Source organism: Lepidochelys kempii, chromosome 10 (genome assembly GCF_965140285.1).
Source record: "Lepidochelys kempii isolate rLepKem1 chromosome 10, rLepKem1.hap1, whole genome shotgun sequence".
Lineage (NCBI taxonomy): Eukaryota > Metazoa > Chordata > Testudines > Cheloniidae > Lepidochelys > Lepidochelys kempii.
Genome location: NC_136389.1, coordinates 4,972,393 through 4,990,375, shown reverse-complemented (window position 1 = coordinate 4,990,375; position 17,983 = coordinate 4,972,393).

Sequence of the window (17,983 nt, the reverse complement as noted above, 5' to 3'; positions counted from 1 at the left end):
CCAGGCCCTTAATTTTTTGTAATCTGTTTTGCTTTTCTCATGATCAGAGTGTGATGTGATGAGCGCCAGTTTCTCTGCAGGTGATAATGTTCATGGAATCACAGCTTTGAATGCCAGAAGGGACAGTTACAATCATCTGATCCAATCACCTGCATAACACATGCCAGAGAACCTCCCCAAATAATGTCTGCATCAAGCCTTTGTCTGAGTCATAACATCTCTTTTAGAAAGCCGTCCGGCCTTGGAGTAAAGCCTGTTGTTGCTGCTGACTCCAATCTGGCTTCTAGGAATTACCATCTGGGAAGCCAATTTCAATGCAAGTACAGAAACTTGCCTCTGTTATAATGAGGGATGAGCAAAATAACTTGGATGTAAAAAAAGACCCAAATTGACCCTTTACTGTAAATAGCAAAAGTAGTAAAACCTTTTAGAGGTTCCAATAAAAAGAAGTTTAAAATGTTCTCCTCTTCCTGGCTTTGGGCAGGAGAGGAAGAGGAATGAGCAGGTTACCCTGAGGCTGGCTGCTCTCATCTCACCTCGGACTTGTTTTCACTGCTAATATTTTGCACATTGCATATTCTCCTCCACCCGTCTGAGCATGTACTTACAGTTGGCTCATCAGCAAAGAGCTGTAGGTCTCCCTCTAGGGCATGCTCCATAAAGGAACCCAAATAATTAGCAAACCAAGCCGTGGAACTCAGGCTTGGAAGAGCTGCATTGTAGCAGTTCTGTTTTGATCCTGCAAAACATGGATAATCCCCTCGTAACTAAGGCTCCAAACTGCAATCTGAAATCAGCTGAGACGACTAGCCTCTGAATGCAGAGCAGAGATAAACAGAAAATTTCCCCAAGTGTTTGTGCACATAAATAATCTATAGTTCTTTACATGTAGCATCGTTAATTTGTGCTGGTTTTGTACAGCCCTGAGTAAAACTGCACATGATCTGCTGTTTCACATAAATAATTAAATGTGCACCAGATACTTCAGCTCCTCATTCTCCCCCATCCCCGCTTTCTTAAAATTGCAAAAGAGAAAAGTTTGGTTTGCCTCAAATAACGTTCATCATGGTATCTGTATTCCTCATACGCCAAAGTGACAGCTCACCACCATAGGTTTTCCCCACTCAAACTCTAAGGTACGTGCAAAAAACCCTGCATTTGTGCATTCAGGAAGTAACTGCACATGGAGGTTGTGTGTGCATATCCAGCTGCCTCTTTAAGGGCCTTTGGAACGTTTGACCACAGCTATTTCATTGCCATCTTCGAATTCACCACAGGGTCTTTGCATGCAGGTTAAAGTTTGTGTACACGCTACGGCCTTCTGCTAGATGAAATATGCGACACAAGTAGACATTTTAGTTGGTTCCCTTCTCCTCGCTGAGTTAGCAGAACTGTTTTTTTCAAACGCCCTGGGCCAAATTCGGTACTGACTTTGGCACGGAAGGCTGTGAGTTTGGCTGGCCAGAATGTAAACCATTGTGTACATTGTATTTGAAAGCCTTGTGTTATGAAACCCTATAGGCAAGGAATCTGAACCTGATCAATTACTAGGTTACACATCCCACATCCATTAAAGAGAATATTCATGCACTGTAAAACTGTGAAGCCCCAGCCATCAGAAAGATTGTGTCTAATCTCGTTATATCCGTTAGGGTTTTAAAGTCCAATCTTCTTTCTGCTGTAGAGATAAGTCACTTACCGCCCCCTGTGAGATAATATTTAAGCCCTTTGTAAATATTCCTCTGGTCTTCCACTTTGAGGGTAGAATAGATGCCATCCAGGGCAGCAACTCTAGAGGCAAAAGCAGACGTTTCAAACTCAGCCAAATCCAGAAGGGCTAGATTCTTCTCAGAAGCAGGTTACCGGCAGGCTATACTTGGAGTCATGCTACTCATCACCCACTGAGAATGCTCTATGCAAGGTTGTGAACTAAAGCCTAATGGTCCAGTTTCAAAGTCATATGCAGGGACTGGCTTGCACGACAACATCTATGGAGATCATATTGCTAACTCCACTGGCACCCTTTTGAAAAGGTACCGGTGACGGCTGCAGGACACATGCACTGAGTGTGCGTCTATAAAATCACCTGATTTGTCGATTTCATTGCACGGAGGAGCTTCATTTATAAGTACAAATAGGCTCGTGTGTGTATCTAGAAGGCCACATCTCAGTACAGTAAAGTATCTCCCCCCAAAATAATGATAGCACGTTGCCAACATGGCTATGTAATAACCGTGTGAGTTGAGACCGATTGAAAAATCTTAATTTACTGTGGCTCTTAACAGAGTCCTGTATTTCAGATATGACTCAATCCTAATCCAGGCAGCTACCTGATCACCCCATCTCTGTCTCACACCAAATAAAAATTTGACAAGTAAATAATATTCCTTCCCTATAAGAATTACTTTCTTTCTCAAGTCTTCTAAATCAATGACACCTCCCAGTCTTAACCCCTGTTGGCCTTAATGGAGAGAGAACTGGGTACATTGAAGTTTGTGTGCCATTACGTAAAGGGAGAGACTTCTGACTATTTCAGGGTATTGGTCATTTTGGGATGTGCTTAGGATAAAGGCAGCTATATCTTTGACCTATCGCTTCAGCTGGAAACTTCAGTGGAACTAGTCTAATCCTTGAATGAAACTTCAACTTCACACCAGCTGAGGATCTGGCTATTATTGTGCATGATGGAGGGAGGGCAGGCTGCCCATTCCAGCAATATTACAGCATCTCAAGGTCTGCGCTAAGCACTCACATCTTGTGAAGTCTTTCACATGATGTATTTTTCTCATGAAGACAAGTGAAGACCTTTGGGTTGACCACAAATGGCTGAAGTCTCTCAAGCCATTGGGACAAAATAGGGGGGCTAGTTGCATCAGGCATTTGCAGCATTCTCTCCCAGATGCCGTTGAAGAAAATCACGTTCCACTCCTGCGAAAGAGGCACATGAGAGACCTGAAGGGAAGGAACATGGAGAAAATGCACAGAGTCACATGGATGTTGACTTCCAAACACACAAAAATGTAAATCCACACAAAGTGTTCTACACTAATGAATAGAATCAATCCTAACACTTCAGGACAGGGATCATGTGTTCCTATGTGTTTGGACAGCTCCTACTACAGTGGGGCCCTGATCCTGACTGGGACTGCTGGGCATTACTGCAAATAATAACAACATCTAGAGCAACATTTTATTTCTTCTAGTAATTTTGGTTATTTAGCTTAGAACTATTTCTCCCACAATTTTTTTTTTTTTTTTTTTTTGGTGGTAAGAACCTCTCACATATTCTGGAGGCCAGGTTGATTGAGATGCGCCATTCTTTAGATTTAACTCCAAGTGAGAATACAATGACCTAAATAAAGTAGCTGAACTGCCATATTAACTGTGAAATCCCATTGGTGTCTGATTTCCCTCCCTTCCACGGGAGTTAACATTTCAGAGGAATTAGCTATCAGATATACGGCACCTACCCGGTTATTGAACTTCTCCAAGGCAGCTTCAAGTACATTGGGGTGCAACTTGGAAAAGAACAAAATGGAATACATGGAATCCATAACACTGATGGGTTTGGAGCTGAGGCAAGGATATAAGGAGTTGAGGAAATCATCCTTGAAAACCTGGAGCCAAGTGCTCTGGAAAAGAAAAGGGAATTATACATAGTGTAAAGATTGAAAACAATGTTCAGAGATTATTTGGTGCATAGACTCCCGTATAGGATCTCAGATTCTCTAAGACCCATTTATACTTGCCTACCAATGAACGAGCATAAGGGAGTGTGAAGTGGTGTAGCTCTTATGGTGAGAGCAGGGCCGGATTTCCAATTAGGAAGAGTAGGCACGTGCCTAGGGGCGCCGAAAAGTTAAAAGTGGGTTAAACGTTTCATTTTTTATGAAAAACACAAAGGTCAGCTGTAGACAGGGTGGGCTGAAGATGCTGTGCCTAGGGCCGTGTCAGGTGTAAATCCGGCCCTGGGTGAGGGGTCAAAAGAAGGTTTCAAGTTATACCAGCTTAGATTCCTTCTAGACTTAGCCACATCTCTGAATTTGATCCTATGTCCTAGCCCACATAGCTCAACCTACACATCCCTCAAAATCAGGGTAGAGCTTAGACAGGGTCAAGAATTTTACTTCAAAACGTTTTTTCAACAAAAAACATTCTTTATTGTCAAAATGCACATTTTCAGGGGAAATAGCCCCATTCCAATGAAATTGTTCAAGTTTTAATCAAAAAACCAAAACGCCAAAAACCTTTGAAGAAAAATTTCGACAAAAATGTGTTTGTTAACATTTTCCATATAAACAAAAAACTGCACTAGATCTGGTTGGGTAAAGTTGCTAGTGAGATGGCAACCTTGCCAAGAACCATGAATGAATACAGACGTGAGCTACGTTACATAAGTTTTCCAGGCTCTCAACTCTCTTTTTCCTCTGCTCAAAGGCTATCCTGTCCCGGTGGGCGAGAGTTGCCATCTCTGGTGATTTGGCAGATGGTACAAACACATTTGTTCCCACACTGTGACGACATTTCTTGGGCTCCGATTAATTGTCTGAAACCTTCACTGCCCCACCTTCCTATAAATTGGGATTAAAAAGATGGTATCGCCCCATCCAGGAGGAGGGAGAAAAATTGTTCTTAACCTCTGAGGCTTGGACAAGAAGCAATGGGCTTAAATTGCAGCAAGGGCAGTTCAGGTTAGACATTAGGAAAAACTTCCCAGCTGTCAGGGTGGTTAAGCCCTGGAATATATTGCCCAGCGAGGTTGTGGAAACTCCATCATTGGAGATTTTTAAGAGCAGGTTGGACAAACAGCTGTCAGGGATGGTCTAGATAATACTTAGTCCTGCCATGAGTGCAGGGGCTGGACTAGATGACCTCTCAAGGTCCCTTCCAGTCCTATGAGTCTATGAAAATCAGGATGATCCCAAAGGAATTGGTCTGGAAGATAATGCAATGGTAGAGTCCACTAATTCCCTTCAAACACAGACTCGAAATGCCAGCTGGGATCTAGCTAATTTAAGGAGGGCTGCCTCTGGAACAACCTTCGCATTCCAGACCAAGACTTTGGAAGTAGACAGAGTAACAGACTCCACCCTAAGTTTTACACAAGATCAACTGATAATGGGGTAGGGCATTTGGGGATTGTTAATCAGTTCTTTGCAGCCCTTCACCAGAGCTGGGTACATTTGATAAAGCTGCTGGCTATTAACTTTAGCACAGTGCTTTAGTCATTAGTTTATTGTTTAAGGCACTCCTGGGAAACAGAAGCTCCCACATGAAAGGAATGTTTGACCGTATTTCATGTCTCAGAATCTTGTGGGCCCGGTATTGGGAATCTGAACACGCACCACGCGCTGGCCACACCAGATGTAACCAGTTGTGCTGAGAGAGGTGATGGGATTTCTTTGATGTTAACTGGCTTTATTACTTTCAAATAAAAATATGCACTTGTCCATGGAAAGAAAAGCAGCAGCTTTACCTGCGCACATGCATAGTGGCCAAAAGTGATACTGCAGGGGGAGTTTTCACCACTGGCTATTATCAGGAGTGTCTCGTTGCTGACACTGTAGGGAAAAAGCAATTATCTCAATTTTCGTGTTAACCTCACCCGGCAAAGCGACAATTCTGAGTGGCAGAACTGGAGGAACCGTAACATATATCACACACAGGTCCAGAAATATCTTTGCAAATAAAAGCTCGGCTCCCCATGATCCATGGGGTCGCATTATTCAGGAGTAGTTGGATGGGCACTGGATATTAGGGAAAAATGTTTGCAAATTCCAATTCTGAGCATGAAATTTCATTCATCCAGGTATTCACGACTGAAGTTAGCAATATGTCACTCTTCTCTTTAAAAAGTTTCAGTCAGCCAATCAGGGAGCAGAAACAACACAGTGTGACCTTGGTGACCAATCACACGACAACTAACAAATACTGGATACCAAATGGTGAAAGCGAATGACCTATTGCCCAAAAATTATTTGCCACGGCTGCTCAGTGGATATTTGCAAAAATGGCAACATTTGCAGAAACCAAATTAAATCCAGGCTAAGGTCTGTCCTGTTCAAGTCTTGGGCACAGTTTCTAATAACTATTTACACTGGGCCAAGTTGAGATCTCCACAAGGTCTGAATGCAGTGAGTGTTTTCAGCAGTAGCTATTCCACTGCAGAGCATGCCTTCCTGGCACTCCGAGGAGACATTCTGCCCCGGCTAGTTCTGAATATGCATAATCCCTCAAACTACTTCCAGTTGGCTGTTCTGTAAACCTCCCCTCTCTTTCCCTCATGCCACTGCCACCCAAATATTTACTCATTGGGAAATGCTCTATGTAGTACCATGCTCTGGGAGTCTCCAGGAACAAAGGTGCTGCTTACGTGTGGTTATTATCATTATCCTTCCATCCCCAGCAACGTCCCTTGGCAAACGTGCATCCTCCCAAATGAACCCTATGGTTGGGATTATTTTCTGATGGCTCGCTTACCTTTTCACTGGGGCACATACGGCAGCTTCTGCTCAAGAAAGAAAGACACACAGCTAGAGATAATGGAGCAAAGGTATAAAAAGGACTTATCTGAAATATTTGTAATGGGCAATTATTTGGTAAGAAACTTACCATTGATGGGGCTGCTGGTGCACTGAGCAGAAAGAAAGAGAGAGGGAGAATGTGAGCTCAGGGACTGGTTACAATAACATCAAGACACTTAATACAGCCATAGAAGCAAGCCACAAAACAATTGGATTTGGATCCCGTATTCAAACACACTTAAGAGTCCAGATCCAGGTTTTCATTGGACCCATTCTAACTAGGGAACCATTGGCAACATTCAGATTAATATTGGGTTCAGGAAGCAAATACCCCAAAGTTTAGGGGTTCCAACCCATCTCTCATTTAATTCTTTGTTCTATTCTAAACAGGATGGACTGTTTCCAATGGAGCAGCAGCATCTGGTAAAGGGAGGAAGTGGCACTATTGGATGCTCATGAGCAAAAGGTTAATCCTAGCTTAGATACCATCTCACCTTGCACAGGTGCTCAAGGGGAGGGCAATCCACTGGCTGCTTAGGATACAGGGAGGAGAGGGAAGATTGGGCTCCACACTCACAGGACAGAATTTGGCCCTGGTTTTCTAACTCCCATTAATCTATTGGTATTAGGATTGGAAGCATGCTGGACTCCAGTTCAAACACGCTTTGCAAGTGAAAAAAGGGGCAATTTTGATATGATATGTAAAGTCCTGCTTACTGGATACATCGCAACAGAACCCATGGCTGCTACCATCCAACCTGAAAGACAATAAGCCATGATTTCATTTAAGAATCCAGGTCAGAGACCTTCACAACAAGACATGCAGCTTACCCCCCTACTCCCTGCAAATATGGGTCAACAGACCAGTTCAGAACATCAGTCTTGCCTCACTATCTTCTTCCTTCCGTTTCCTTATTCTCCTTCTTAATATAATATTTTATAGAATCATTTCTACCTTTGCAGCCCTTTTCCTTGTATCCGTTTTGACCATGTGTGTGTCTACATGTTTGGGGGGAGGGATAGCTCAGTGGTTTGAGCATTGGCCTGCTAATCCGTGAGTTCAATCCTTGAGGGGGCCATTTAGGGATCTGGGGCAAAAGTTGGGGATTGGTCCTGCTTTGAGCAGGGGTTTAGACTACATGACCTCCTGAGGTCCCTTCCAACCCTGATATTCTATGATTCTATTCTATGTGCCATTTGCATGCATGTAGTATTCCTCTATCTGCTGACAAAAGCCGGTGTGGATTTAGGGGTGGGAGAAAGGCAGCAGATTGGTGGTGATGGAAACTGATGTCCCTCTATCCACTCACTAGGCAAAGCATAGAGCCCAGCAGGGGAAATTTCCCCACACGGCTTCCTGCCAATAAACCTTAGCTTGAACTTGGAGGAAATCCTCCATCAAGGGCGAGAGAAGAGTTCAGTCTCTGTGCGCCATCCAGTCCTGGGCCTCTGCCAGCAAAGATGCCAATTAGTTCCAGGAGCAGTGATGGCTTGAAAGATGTAGTGAGCGGGCAGCTGTGTGTTGTCTGCCCGACAAGGAATAACCTTGCAAGCATCAGTAACAGAGCCTCATAAAGAGATGGGGAGGCAGCTGAGAGCAGGGCAAGGAGTTCTCAGAGCGGAGACCTTGACAAATGCCAGCAGCCAAAGGGTCAGACTTTATAGAAAGTTCCAGCGTAATCCCCAGGATAGACATTGCTACAGATTTACAGACAGCTTCCTGGGGATTTGTTTTAAAGCAAACAACCTGGCAAGGCTGGCACATGGCACACGTTGGGTCTGAGTAAGCTCACGCTAGTTTGCTCCTTGTTGCCAGACCTACTCATTACACTCTAATGGCATCTGCATTTCCCATGACCTGGCTCAATAATATTCGTGCTTAGGACACCACAGCATTCTCTCTGTTCGCCTGCTGAGGGCATCTAGGTCCTTTTAATGTCTGACCGCCCACTCCCTCATTTCTGCAGCCTGGCTCCTCAGATCACCAATCTTCTTGAATAGCCCAACAGTGTCCCACAACCCCCTTGCCAGACTGCACAGATGTGGGAGCCCAAATGAGGGCCCAGGAGACCAATAATAACCCAGGGAGCCTTAAAGTTCCTACTATAATTATTACCTACATTGCGGTGTTTGTAGTTCAGCCCTGTTAGGGTCAGGGACAGTTCACATATAAATGCGGAGGAGAAGGCATAACCCTCCCTGAAGGGCTTCAACTCTGATGTCAGGCAAGTTGGAGCTGGTGAATGTAATGAACAATACAAAGGAGGGGAGGAGACGGGCTGGTGATGGTTAGAAACTCATGCAGTTACATGGCTGGGTATATGCACAAACTCAATGGGGCTGAATCATTTCAAAGAGGTGTCTTTGTGGGTTTGTTTTTCTAACCTGACCATTGATATGCGGCAGGTGCTTAGCGTCCTGGGATTCATTCCACCAGGACTGTTATCCGTTGCCTCGATTTCCTGATTCAGCCTTCCTGACCTCAGTAGCAGAGTGAGGAGAGGAAAACGGGGCTTGCTTGGGGTGCGAAGGCATTGAATGTACAATATGGGGTATCTCAGGAAAGGGCCAGGAAACAGGCCTTCCCATTGCAATCCACTGGAAAGGATAGGGTGGATACGAACACTGGGTAGTCCCTCCCTGCAGTCCGCCAGCCAGCCAAAGAGAAGGTTTCTGCAGAGGGCTTGAACTGTTTGATCATCCAGGATGGTTCACAGGGAGGAGTGCTAATCAGCCTCCTGCATTTTTGGCAACTGTCTGTTAACCTGTTGTCATTTTCTGTAGTTAGCTATTCAAAGGAACTCTGCAGTTCTCTACTCCCTGGAGCACTCTATTATGAAACCTTAACCTAGGTCAGATGAGTTTATTCAGCCGAGGCAGAAGCCAGTGCTGAGAGGCTGCCAAGACACTAGGCAGGAAGATCCGTTTTAACATTCTTCCAGCAGCCAGATAGAATCAGATCTATGGGCCTGATCCAAAGCCCACTGAAGTCAGCAGGAGTCTTGTCAGTGAATTCAAGGGGTGTTGGACCAAACCCTATAGGAACTGTCATCCTAGAGAAGATGCATGCTCTATTCAGTCCTGCATTCTGCCTCCTGCTATACAAGAGCAGATTAATAGACCAGCTAGTCTAGTATCTGTCTCCTGCCATGCCTGAACTGACAAATGTGCCATCTAGTCCATTATCTTGTCTCCAGTGCGGAATTATATTTTTCTCTACACAGCCCAGCTACGGCATAATTTGAAAGCACTGATGAATGAAGCCCCACAACACCCCTTTGGGGGAACTGTGGTCAAATAAGGTTAAGTGGCTTGCCCAAAGCCACATGGGAAAACTGGGGAAGAATTGGGACTTGAACCCCAGATCTCCTATGCTTAAACCACAAGGCCATCTTCCTCTCTTTGAGGAAGGCCAGTAAAAATCATCTAATGCACCTGCTTATCACACAGTACCTATGTCTTGGGAAATAACTTGTTCACCATCCAAGGTGGTGATCTACCTACTTACACCCTGCAGCATGAAGGAGAGGAATTGTCCAGGATGGCCAAAGGGGATAAATCTAGAGGTGAAAAGATGAAACCAAGCAAAGGGAAATTTAAGCTAATGGGTGAGAAACAATTTCCTGTTGATGGTTCCCTGTTTGCCTCTTGCTTGAGGCTTTAAAACTAGACTTGGGCGGGCCTTCAAGATTATTCCCCAGGTACAATCTTCACTGGACAAAGTAAAATGGGATGGACAGGGTGACATGGAGAGGTAGTACTAGATAACTAAGTCTGTTCTTCCTCTGTGACCTGGTCCAGTGCTCACTGAAGTTAATGAGGAGAGTCCCTAATTTCTGTGATGGCCCCAGTGATGATTACCCTGGCTTACAGATGCTCTTCGCATTCATTTCATTGACTGCCACACCCTTTTGATGATTAAACGAACGGAAGATTTTGCAGGTTGGGAAGGGCTATCATTGCTGTATCCTGTCCCAGAGCCAAAGGGGGGAACTTTCCGTGAGCTATTAATTTCCTAAGTCACAGTAGGTTTGCTACTAGAGAAAGTCCTGAAAGATTTTTTTAAAAAAATAATAAGCAAGCACCTCATGGCCTTAATAGGTCTTGAAGTCCTATTGCCCGCTCATAAGCAGTTGGAAATAGAGATGGAGTAATAATTATTACAACTTTCATCCTGCTGCCTTTAGGCTCAGAAATGCCAAGGTGCACAGCTGAGCACTCTGGCCCCGATCTAGGAAACTTCTTAAGCACTTGAGCAGTCCCATTGATGGCAATGGGTGGTGTTACTCCATTACATTGTCCTGCTCTTCTAGGTCGATGCTTTTATTCATCATGGACTGTGAGTACAAAAGTGTCCCAGTCTGTATTGAACACCTCAGCTTCCCAAGAAATCCAAATATAGGAAATAATGGATTTGCCTCCCACAGAAGGGCTGGTACACAGAATTCAGTTGCTCTCTGTGGCCACCTCATTGTTTACATCTCTCTAGTACTAAGGTACCCAAGGACTGTAGGAAAATTCTTATACCTGTTGCCTCTGCAATGCTTTATCATTCTTTGTAATATGAATCTTACTATTTTAGAAGTAGGCAGGAACATCACAGTCAAACCTCACCAAACTTTTAGGAAGTTTGAGTTCAAATCCAATTCCAGATCCAAATATTCCAATTGACACCATCTCTGGTGTTGATGAAATTATAGAAAAATGAAATCATAGAATCATAGAGGCGTAGGACTGGAGAGGATCTCAAGAAGTTATCAAGTCCAGCCCCCTGCACTGAGGCAAGACCAAGTAAACCAAGACCACCCTTGACAAGTGTTTATCCAACTAGTTCCTAAAGACCTCCATTTATGCTTCTGATTTCACAAATGTGACCATAACTTCAGGTGAAAAAATTAAGGAAAAGGTGCACATAAATTTTTAAAGAAGCGAAGGGGGCAAATATCCTTTAGTAGCAAATAAATGAGAGCAGAGAAATAAAAAGAGTATCAGATTTTGGCAGAATCATTCCTGCAGTGAATGCTTTCCAGGAGGTTCCTCGCAACCGTAGTGAGTGCTGGAGACAGAGAGATTAGCTAGAGAGAGGCATATATCAGTGGCTCTTTAAAAATAAGATACACAAGAACTATGACCGTGTCCTCTCTATGTGTTCACTAAAGCACCTAACACAGTTTGGGTGGTTGTTACAATAAGAAATAACAGTAACTAAAGGCTGACAATTTAGGGGTTTATTATGGCAACAATCAACTTAATTTTCCAGTGATGTTTTATTATAGCATTTCCTCCCTGGAGAATTATTTCAGTAGCAATTTGCTTCAATAATAGCCACTTGGAAAAATAATATACGGGATGGCCTTGCACCCAAATAATAGTACTTACCAGTCAAAAGAAGCAAAGCCAGCCCTCTGCGTAAAGATGCCATAGCTGCGAAGGTTCCCTTAGAATCCATCTGCGCTGTCGGGTCTACGCACAACAGCAAAGAGAAACCAAATGTATTTGAGGGGAATCTGATTTAATTGCAATATCAAAATATGCCAAACTTATCCTCAGGAGACTAGAAAATAAACAAGACCCCCCCCCCATTCAAATGATGTGCCTTTTAAAAGATCCTGACACCAGCTGACCCTCAGGAAACTGTGAAATTAACTATCAGAAACTGGCCTGAAATGCATCCAGGAATCCATTACCTGATGTGTTTACCAGACAAAAGTGCTGTACTGCGTGCAGAGATCAGAGCATTAGCTGGACTGTGGCTGTCATGGATTTCCTACTGCAAACAGCCTCGCCCTCATTAAAGAAAATAACAGGTTCCATGGAGAACAAAAGGCAGCGCGTCCTACCCAATGCAGTACATACCTCTGAGTTCTCAACCAACTCTCCTCATTGTGTGTGTGGTTGGAAATGGCATGGTACAAGAGGGCTGCTTTTCACTGCATAAATCAGGGTGTGGATCTTAGAGTCTAAAAACGTCATTTGAAATTATAGGATGGATGATGAGTGTCTACCACACCTATAATCGCTGGGAATGTCAGGGAGCAAAAATATGTAGATTTGCTAATTGTTGCTGTCTCCCAGATACAGACAGGAAAGGCACTGAGTTCAAGTGGAGTGCTGTATGGAATGGGCAGGATTAAATCAAAGGAAGGGCATAATCTCTCTGTCCCATGCACAGATCTTCCAGTGGCATCCACTTAACATCCATGTGAAGAAGGGGAGAACAGAGCAGTGCCTTGCGGACAGCTGGTGCTATTTTCTAATGTAGGTATTTCTGACCTGGAGATTCTGCTCCCAGCTATGTTGAAGCCAATATATTGAAGCACGTAGCTTTGAAACCAATGTGGAGGTACCAGCTGAGATCAGAGTATAGCCCTACATTACCACTGGGTCAGTCTTCCAGGCCATTCCTGGGAAATTCCAAAGAGTTATCCTGCTGCCTTATTCTCTTGCATGATCCCTGATGGAGGGAGATGCTCAGGATTCCCCTCTGCCCACAGAAGACAGACATGGCAGAACGGCACCTCATCACATAACGTATGGATTGCTGACAACCCCTAGCATGGTTTGAGGGGGTCAATCAAAATGTCAAAATCCCAACCAGCTCTCATTGCAAAGATTCCTTGAAGTGTACAAAACACATTGAAGACACCTCTGGAATCCCAGTCCACTGAGAAACCAGAGACTGATTCCTCCATGCTCCTGACCTTCTGCATAATAGAGCAGTCTTTTAACCCACAAATTTTCATTCATCTCCTCTATCTCGCTAAATTTCCTATGATGTAACTTTACTGGCTTCCCAATCTGTTGTTCCAGGGCTAATTTCTGCAGGCCACTCTATTCCATAGTCTGACATTCCCAGTAAATTGTTCACAGCTGTTAATTAGGAGTCTTTGTGTATTCATTGCATGCTCTGGGTGGCTGAGGAAAGACTGCTGGTGTTGGATTTGCAAGGTCCTTGGCTGAAATGTATCCTGGTAACTTCCATCCACCTCCACAGGGATTTAGTACCAGTTATGGAATCTCATGACTTTGACAGAGATCTCTGGTCTTGTGTTGCCTCCAAGCTCAGGGTTTTCATTGTCACATTGCAGATGAGATATCTGGACAGTTGTAAGTTGTGATAATGAAAGCATTTGGTGAGAGATGGATGTCACCTTTTCTTTCTGCCCCTTTAAGATTTTTACATAATATCAATCACCATAGTACTCAGCAGCAAAGCAAAAAAAAGAGCATGAAAGCTCCTAAGCAAATGAGATTTACGTTCTCATTTCCCATGCAGAAGGGAGGGTGATTTTGCATGCCCAGGTTTGAGGGTCTTTTTTGTTTGATTTTTATACTATTGTTGTTTCTGGGGGGAAGTGCTATAGAAGAGGTAGGTTTTACACCTATGTCTGTCAAATTATATGCAATGTCTGTATAGGGAGGTGGAGCACGGGTGTGTGCGGATTTATTGTTCTACCATCCACCCAACCCCTACTTTCTCTGGATACCTGACATTCTCTAAGCATCACTTTACATGTGTAGCAACTATTTCTGTACTCACGTGACATCACTTTAAGTCACACACGTATTTCTGTCTGACTCAGAACTGTGTGAGACTTTAATAATAAAAAGTGACTGGCAGCAACTCCCCTCCTAACACCACCCAAACGACAGAGACGTTATATTTGTAAATAGCAGAATTCTGTAGATTCCCTGGTCAAAGTAACACACCTAAAATCATACATACCATAATGGAGCTTTAAAATTGCATCTGTGCCACACAAAGAAAGTGTGTTTTTACAGGAACTCAGTGCTTTTCAATGGAAATCACCCAGTAGGACAAGAAAATCCAGGCAGCACTGGGCGCTGCCTGCAACAGCCCTGACAACTATTCCTCTTTTCAGAGCATGAGAAGCTGAAATACAAGAATCAGGAAAGAACCCACACCAGCAGAAAAATCAACACCGAACCTCCATCAAGGGCTAGCTAATCATCCCAGGGTATGGGACAGGAAGGAGTCAGAGCACCAGGATCAGCTGCTTGCGTCAGTCAGGAATGCACTCATCTCTAAATAGATACATAACAATCACCACTTCCTTACAGGAAAGAGAGAGCTCACACCAGCAGGGAAGGACTTTTATGTTCAATTCATGATCCCCCAAGTGCATTATTCCTGTTTATGTTCTTAAGTTGACTGATGGGTATTCTAGAATAAGTAGCACCCAACAGTGGTGTCTGACATATTGTACTTAGATCCTGATCTGATGCTCATCTCATGGATGCCTTTCCTTTCAACTTCACCAGGTGTCAGCTCGGGCCCTTTTTTACCTATTTTAAGTACCCCAGCACTGACCCAAGTGTCATTGCATGGTACCTGTGGGTAAATGCGATCTAGATGTAGGTATCACACACCAACGCCCAGGTAAGAGGGAATTCCAGGAGGCAGGGATGCTGTAGACGGTATGTACTTAGCTACCATTTTCACAGAAACCACAGATCCCTGTGTTGCAACACGGGATTTTAATCAATTGTGTGGTTCATTCCTAAGCTCTGCATGTCCTCTCCCTTTCCACTTTTCCTCTCCTCCCCTCAGCTAGCTGTTAAAGCATGTGAGCTTAGGGATGTTGGCACATAAAGCAGCAGGAAGTATTGCTTTCAACTGAATGTAGGTGACAGCAGCCATGTTGGCCAACACATTGAACTGGAGACCTCCTGAGCTAAACGCATGAGTCTCTACACTTGAGCTAAAGAACTAGGCACAACTTCCCATGCCATATCCCCCCATCCAAAAGGAGAGGGCAGCAATGGGGACAGCACAAAGGCAAGGAAGAAAATAGGGAGTTGTGAAGGTGGCTTCAGTTGTGGAGCAAATAGGGTGATGGGGTAGACTAAGGATAGAGAGGGGATGGTCCAAACTACTGAAAGCAAAGACAAGAAGCTGGGGGGGGGAGGGGTAATTTTAGCCAAATTCCCATGGAATTCAATGGATCCAAGATTTTACCCCTAGACCTGATGTGGCAGGCAAAAGGCAACCAGTGGGCCAGTGGAAAGATTCATAGGGGGAATGGACATGGTCTGAGAGACAGATAATCATTGACATCATCTCTTGTATCTCCGAAAGAAAATAATTAAGTGTATTAAAGAAACCTTTTCTCCCTTATCTTAGCCGTGAATATCGCATCTACCTGTGGCTCACATTTTCCTTTGCTGGCATGATTTGCTGGCGTGTGCAGTGTACCTGCTAGATATTTCTGGTCCAGTATGCAACGCCAGGCTAGGTGTGGTAAAGGGAAAACAACACAGGGTGTGGCAGAATGTCATCCCCATCATACACACCCTGCAGAAGCTAGCAGCTGTTAGAAAAGGCTTTGTTTATGTTACGAGTTAAAACCAATATTTGGTTTGGATTTATTATCATAAATCAGAGATCTCTTTGCTTTGGGAGGCCTGTGGGAAAGCAGGTGGACAACTCAGGCCATGGACAAGTGCCCATACAATATACCAAGAGGCAACTGGCAAATGTGTTTTTTGCTGGCAACCTGGGTTGGCAAATCCAGCAAAGACGTGACTAAGGAGCTCTTCCCCCCTCAGCCATAGATTTGGTCCTGCATGGACATGGTGGGATGGGAAACTTGCCCTGCCAATAACTGTTCTCTGCTTACTCTGTGGGATGAATAGTCAGGACCAAATCCTATTTAATTCCATGGGAGGCTCTCCCTGGACTATAATGGGATTTGGGTTGGGTCCAAAAAGAACTGCCAATTTAGCCCTTTTTGTAAACTCCAAATCTTTCTGGAAATGTCCATTTGACGTTCTGTTGTCCAAGTCATTGTAAAGAAGGAAAACAACATAGCCCAATGTCTTTTACAGTTCAGATTTGCTTTGTCAATGGCATTTTTTGAATCATCGGTGGTGAATCGGTGGCATCTTTTCTAAGTCTGCTTTGTAAGTCTGCACATTCCACCGGCTTTACCGTCTTTGCCAGCCAGAGCATCCCAATGCCAGAGGGCAAGGGGCTTATAGCCCCCAAATTTGACATTCCTGCACGTACCCCAGAATCTGACGCTACTGCCGTCAGCCATTTTGTATGTTCAGCCACTGCCAGCTGAAACCCAAACCTCACATAGCTAGAAATAGTTTTAGGGCCCAGAGAGGCAAGGCCCTGCAGATCAGAATGGGAGGCTGGGACAGGGAGTTAAGGTTCTATGAAAACAGAAGGTATGTTTGACAGGCGACCTTGGTTTTTAGGCACCTCTGACATGTACGTTTTCTTATTGTTATGATTAGAAATGCTTTGCTGCTAAGGTGAATAATGAATTGTTAATGGCTGTTGCTCGGGGGAATTGCTTAGCCTCTTGGGGGCTATTATGAGTTATGTGCTTTGTTCAGAGAAATTGCATACAAATTTTAGTCAGAAAGTGTGCTTTGGAGCAGTCCGAGGAAGCTTTTCTTTGGGCAAGGGTCTGACACCTAAGTTCTCCAGCAGCTAGATGGAAAGAGGGGCCCTCTGATGCCTGTCTGCTGAGTCCTCAAAACCATTGTGACACACTACCTCAAAATAGCACCCTGTAAACCCCATATTCATCCTTCATATATGGTTATGATATATATTTCATAAGTTTGCTGGTGACATACAAAGACGGCAAACCACTCCCAGGAGGGTGCTCAATAACCATTAATCTGCAGGGGAGTTGCAATCAATGGAATTACAATTCAATGAGGGCTGCCCAAGTGCCACACAATGGGGATTGCTCAACCCTATGACTCAGCAAAGCCCACCAGGACACGTCTGGGCTAGTATTTTCCAGGCATATGGACTGAGGGTATAAAATAAGGGACAGTGGTATTATACCTTTGCCTTTCTCCTCCCCCACCTATGCTCGAAGCAACAAGAATGCTGGAAAGACAGAAGACTTCAGCTGAGGAGACTGGTCCAGATTTAAGGGAGAAACCTGTGTATTATGAACTTTAATATCCAGTGGGATGAGAAAATTGCTTGATCGAAATACTGCCTTGTGTAATAACGTTTAAGATTTAGATTGTGTGCGTATCTTTTATTTCCTTTGGTAATTATCTCTGACCTGTTATGCCTACCACTTATAGTAACTTAAAATCTATCCTTTATTCCTGACACTGCCTGGAGAGAAACAGTCAAGTTACCACTGCTTTGGGTTCTTAAAACGCTGGGTAACAAGCTCACTGGTATCAAGTAGCGAGTTTCAGCTGGTCTGACCAGGTCAGTGTACCCCAATTCACTTATGTCATAACCTGTAATAGATGTCATGTAAGATACCACTGGAAAACCAATAAAACATTGATCATTACTACTCCTGCATGCTGTATGTGCAGTAAACACCCAACAGCCAGTACAAATGTGAAGGAAATAAGGAACTAAAATATGTTTGAACCAGACAAGTCTGGGGAGCCTTTAAAGTCTTTAAATCATGATTTGAGGATGTCAGTAACTCAGCCAGAGGTTA